This window comes from Bos indicus, chromosome 1 (assembly GCF_029378745.1).
Source record: "Bos indicus isolate NIAB-ARS_2022 breed Sahiwal x Tharparkar chromosome 1, NIAB-ARS_B.indTharparkar_mat_pri_1.0, whole genome shotgun sequence".
Taxonomy (NCBI): Eukaryota; Metazoa; Chordata; class Mammalia; order Artiodactyla; family Bovidae; genus Bos; species Bos indicus.
The window spans coordinates 106,440,258-106,446,494 of NC_091760.1; the positions used below are offsets into that span (position 1 = coordinate 106,440,258).

At 40.8% G+C, this 6,237-nt stretch overlaps 1 pseudogene; it reads left to right on the plus strand.

Moving 5' to 3' along the window:
* The first annotated feature begins 1,740 nt into the window (after nucleotides 1–1,740).
* On the plus strand, nucleotides 1,741–3,818 carry LOC109562976 (MAD2L1-binding protein-like; annotated as a pseudogene).
* Nucleotides 3,819–6,237: the final 2,419 nt, after the last annotated feature.

A 6,237-nucleotide genomic window follows, 5' to 3' on the forward strand; every position in this document is an offset into this window, starting at 1 on the left:
ATTTGTCATTATAAATTGTATTGAATGATTCATCTATAAGGAGAGCTTCCAAACTCTGAACAAGTAGGTGATGGTTTTGAGAAATTGTTCCCCATCCTTTGTATTTTCCTACTTGTTGCTCCTTCTCTCTGCTCCTACATTTATTCTCACAGCAATCCCTACAGGAGAGTTGTTAAAAAAAAGAGGATCAAAAAAAAAAAAAAGGCTAATTGATACATTTGCTCCCCAAGGACCACATCATTGGTTCATGTTTTAGGATAAACATTAGAATCATCTGGGAGCTTTGACAACCACCACTGCCTGGCCCCACCCAAAAAACTAGTCCACAATCCCTAGAACAGACCCCCAGCATGGGAGGGTTAAAAGTCCGCAGGTGAATCTAATATTCAGCAAAGATTGAGAACCACTTTACCAGGGTTTCAGTAATGCTAAGTAAGTCACTCACATTCAGCTTAGAGCCAGACACTCCACTTACTTTCTCCCATTTGCCAGGTTCCCTGAACATGTGCATGATATGGTCAAGTCTCTACTGTTGGTCTAGATTCACTCTTAACTGTAACAAACACCACTTCCCTACAGTTCTTTAGTAAAAGTACTTAACACTCCCATAAGGGCTTCAAGTGCTAAATCATTAAGAATATCACACTCTCTGCTGGATATTGTTCCACGTAATGATGTCTTCAATCATTTCATCGTGCATCATTTTAAAGCTGTAAAATATCACAATTTATGCTTACAGACATGAAGCTCTAAGTATCCTCAGTCTGCTGTTGAGCTTGGTGGAGCTTTTCAATTTGCAACCTGAGTACAAGATCATGTCACAATAATTTGGTTAAGCCTGATAGATAGTGCCATCAGGACTGCTGCAGAGCAAGCAAGGCTTATGAATTTCACTACAATGGTGTAGGGCATCTCCTGGATGAATGAGTGTATCATGTTTCCTATTGTTTTTAATTATTTGCATATACATGTCTTTAATAAATCTGTGATATTGTTAAAATCAGAAACAAACAGAGACCAGCCTGGAAAATTCCCTGAGCAGAAAAAATCAGTTCAATCATTCAAGCAAAGCTTAGTTTATTTTATAAGACCGACTTGACCTGGGTCATTTCTTGCTTATGCCTCTGAAAATCAAAAGCAAAACTTACAACACTTTCCCCAAACAGATTATGTGGCAACCACTAACCCAGTTCCCTATCATTTAACAAAATTCTAATATTATAACCAATCATGGTGAAGAATAAAAAGGCACTGTCTTTCCAATGAATAATTTGTTTTTTAGCAATACACTTTGAGCCTCATTCCATGTTTTGGTTTGAGGGCTCCTGGTATGTGAACTGTCTTTGTGATGCATGCACAATAAACTTTTACTGATTACCAGTTCAATGATTCATTGGTTTTACTTCTGTTACTGATGAGCTTTTGACAACCCATCTACACACATGCATATACACATACATACACATGTATTTTATATATATGTATATTTAACCATTTATTAATAAAATTACATCAATGTACTTGGTGTCAGAAGCCATTCTAATTAGGAACTAAGCTAACCAACTGATATGTTAGGAAAATAAATACCGTTATATATGATGGAATGACAAATACCAGCCAAAGAGTAGAAAAGTCCAAGTTCAAGTTCTCACTCTGGCTGGCTGTGTAACATTTGGGCAAGTCACTTAACTTCTTTAGACTTTAAGTCTCTCTGTGGTGCCACAAGGGACTCACCGGGGAATGCCGTATGTGGTTTTATCTTTTTGGTTCCTCCAATCATTGGCAGGGCCTCCCAGGAGGCCCATGTTGAGACGCATTCTAAGGTTGCATCTTCTCACTGGAAAGAATACCATTATCAATATATCAGAATCTGTCATGAGCTCAGGAGTAGGGAAGTGGAGTGTAAGTTCCACTGGGCCAAATACGGAAGGATTACTTTCCCAGACCATTGCTGTGAATAGAGACTAGTAGAAATAAAATGAAAACAACTATTTACATCACCTTCACCACTAGTTTTTATAGCCTTATAAAAGTGTGTTCCTGAATCCTGGTAAAAAGTTGTCTTTATCCAACTACCTTGAGCTTCATCTCAAATTCTACCTCTTTTACTAGACCCACCACATGCCAGAATATTAATCAGTAATACTTCAGTAGCATTTACAATGTGTCAAGCAGTGTTGTAAGCATTTTGTACATATAATTCATTAAATTCTCACACCAACCCTCTTGGGTAGATACTATTTATTCCTATTCTACAGGTGGAAAAAGTTGAGGCACAGGTTAAGTGACTTGCTCAAGATTACAGTCAGTGAGAGAGCTGAAGTGTGAACCAAGGCAGTCTGCTCTAAAGAAATGTGTTTAACCATTGGATGAAATGGTACCTTCTGAATATCCAGGTCAACCACCCCCTATACCATAGTTGTTTTTGGGTTTTTTTTGTTTTTTTTTTTTTTGTATTCTATCATTTTCTGATTGTGTGAGTACAGAAGATCTATTAGTATGGAAAGCACTCTGAGATTGAGACATAATTTTATAGAGGGTGACCATATATTCTCATTTTCTGACTGTGTCTTTGGAAGGAGGTGGGGAAATTCAGAGAAGCATTCCTTCATGAAGTGATGCCTGAGTCACTGAGTTATTTAGGGATAAAAACCAATTAGTCACATTAAAATTGGGAGTTAGGATCAGTTTGTTCTCTAATACAAAGATTCTTCCTTGCCAATTTATCATATTGTTTGGACTCCAGAATACATCCTTTTGTAAATGAAGTTGACTATCCCTTCCCCAAATTCAAAGAAAACACTAAATTACCTGTAAGAATAAAGTTCAGTCCTAGGGTAATAACGGTACCCCCAGAACTGGAAGTGCAGACCCGGGAGAGGACGTGGTGAAGAAGAAATCTCCAGCCACTGCTGAGGAGAGCAGCAGGAAATGCCAACATGTCCTGGCAGAACTGGAGAGTGTCCTTGGACACCTAGAGGGTCTTTTTGCCTGAACGTTAGCACAAGTGCTGATGCTCCTTGGGGGCAATGCCTGAAGTTCCAAGGAGTTCTATTTTAATCAATAGAAACTGATAAAAGGCCAGATGAAGAACTCAGGCAATGCTTTATTGGGACTCACGCTGCTGCAAAGGGAGAGAAAATGAAGAACAGGTGCCCTTCCTCACACTCTCCAAGGAAGGCATGCTGGGGGGAGGGGAGGGCGGATAGGCCAGTCAGGCTAGAAGGGTGGCTTACGTGGTCTGCTCACCCTCTTGGTAGTGCTGTGTGCAGGTATCATGGGTAGGACCTTGCTTTTGCTCTCAGCACATCAGAAAGCTTAGTTGGTTTGTGGCATTTTGTATTTGATTGTTCATAATTTGCCCCACCTGCCCATGAGCGTAGTTATTTTCAGTCCCTAATTGTTTCTTTATGTTCTCTTGCTTGAGGAGATATTTGTCCAAGTACAAGTGCAAGCCCTCCATAAAGAGTCCCAGGTCCCAGCCGGTCTCATTCCTACCACCTTGACTTGTCCTGCTTGACCATCAATAGCATGGACCCGAGCTTAAGCACAGCAGCTTGTTTGCGCCGTCTCTTGCGAGCCATTTTCCTTGTGGATGCCTTCGGTGAGCTGCAGCAACTCTGCTCATGGGCACCATGGGCACAGCACAGGGCAACTGTGACTGTGGAGACTGGTCTGGACCCAAGCTCAGCTATAGAGTGCCCAGCCAGGGTCACAAATTGACCTTGTTCTGCAGATGACTCTCCATCCCAACCACAGCTTGGAAAGATTACATTTGGCTCCTGGCACTAGTGACACTAAAAGTCTTCCGTGAGTGAACTGGATGCTTCTCAATCACGAACACAATGGCTAAATTATCTTTCCTCTGGTGGCACCAAGTGACTCATCTTTTGTTTGGAGCTGGTTACTTCCTGGTGAGAGGAAGTTTCTGTCCTTCTGGTTGCCTTCCTGTCTCTCTTCCTGGTGGGCTGATGGTATGGTTAGGGCTGTAATACTGTCATAGAACATCTTTTTGAATCAAAGACTAATTTTCCCAGAGATTGTGGAGTCGAGTATTTCTATTTGAGGTAGGAAAGCAAACACGGACCCATAAATAGACACTCATATGGTCCTTTTCTCCTATTTCTGTGGCTTTTCATAATTTTTACCAGGGACATAATGTGGGTATGACTCATGAACCTAAATATAATGCGAATGGATTCATAGTAACTTTTCCTGAAACTAAAAAAAAATCAGTCCCATCATAATCATGGTAGCTTACTTCACATGTGGAAAGCTTTAAAAGGTCACTTCCAGATGATGTCCTTGGGTTGTTAGAAAGGGAGGGAAAGATTTAATGAAACTCTTGATTCCAAAAAGTTAGGAATGTTTTGGGCTCCAAAAAATATTTAGAGCCAAATATTTCAGGACACAATAGAATGAGGGAAACAGTTTCTTCTTACAGTCAAGACTTCAAACTCTCCAATAAATCAAAGGTAATGAGCTGGTAACTCCATGAGGATGGGAGGGAAAAGATGCTACATTTTGGTGAGTTTCAGACAAATAAAAATTGATTCTACTTATACTCTGAGACCTAGTTTAGGGAGGATTGAGCTAATAGGAAAGCACGCTAATCAGAGAAAGAATAAGAGGGAACCACATTGGACTTCATCTTTATTTGTTTCTGGTTTGGTGATCATGACTTTAACAGTCATATATTTTAAAATTTATTATAATAATGAATAATTTTTAACCTGACCACAATGGTGCCTTATTCTACAGCCAAGCAGAGATACAAGCCTTGTAAGACACATTTACCTGAATGCATTGAGAAGCTCAGAGAAGAAAGGCAGGAAGGACACTTTTCACTTCTCCAAAGCCATACCAGGATGGCTCTGAGTTAATTACCATAAGAGGACACTCAAACCCAGTTCAAAAGTCTATCTGCTTTAAAGATGATCATATATCCAGGAAACTTGAAGGTGCCTGCCTGCCAGATGATGGGCAAGGGGAAAAATTGATAAAACTTATCAGGAGGGTGGAAGCCTGACTCTTCCACAGACAAAAATTGACTTATAAACAACAAGAAACCAGTCAGAGGTGATTTCAGTTTACCATCAGGATCTGGGCAAACAGGAAAATAATCAGGGGCTAGGAGAACAGAAAGAGGGAGTCCAGACCGAAGTGAGAAAATTCAGCACCTGGAGTGGGAATACTGCCCAAACCTCCCCATTTCCCAGCCCTGGTAAGGGGTTTCTGAAGGTTCTAAATTCCAGAGAGATAGAGGACTAGGGGATTTTTGGTCAAACTATCCAGTGTCCAGTGCCAAACACCAGCTCCACCACTTTTGGAGTGCATTTTTGGAACAATTTCTGACTTTGAAAAGATACCTCTCATGAGTCAAAACATTTAGGAGGGCAGCAGAACAAGTCTCCACCTGAAGTCATCTAACATCAGTGTCCACAATCAAAGTGGCCCTAAAAGTAACAGCAAACCCAGTGTGCCCATTTGCATCAGTTCAGTTCAGTTCATTTCAGTCGCTCAGTCGTGTCCAACTCTTTGTGACCCCATGGACTGCAGCACACCAGGCCTCCCTGTCTATCACCAACTCCCAGAGTTTACTCAAACTCATGTCCATTGAGTCGGTTATGCTATCCAACCACCTCACCCTCTGTCGTCCCCTTTCCTCCCACCTTCAATCTTTCCCAGCATCAGGGTATTTTCCAATGAGTCAGTTCTTCATATCAGGTGGCCAAAAGATTGGAGTTTCAGCTTCAATATTCAGGACTGATTTCCTTTAGGACGTACTGGTTGGATCTCCTTGCAGTCCAAGGGACTCTCAAGAGTCTTCTCCAACACCACAGTTCAAAAGCATCAATTCTTCGATGCTCAGCTTTCTTTATAGTCCAACTCTCACATCCATGCATGACTACTGGAAAAACCATAGCCTTGATTAGACGGACCTTTGTTGGCAAAGTAATGTCTCTGCTTTTTAATATGCTGTCTAGGTTAGTCATAACTTTTCTTACAAGGAGTAAGCGTCTTTTAATTTCATGGCTGCAGTCACCACCTGCAGTGATTTTGGAGCCAAAAAAAAAAAAAAGTCTGCTACTGTTTCCAGTGTTTCCCCATCTTTTTGCAATGAAGTGATGGGACCAGATGCCATGATCTTAGATTTCTGAATGTTGAGCTTAAGCAAACTTTTTCACTCTCTTCTTTCACTTTCATCAAGAGGCTCTTTAGTTCTTCTTCACTTTC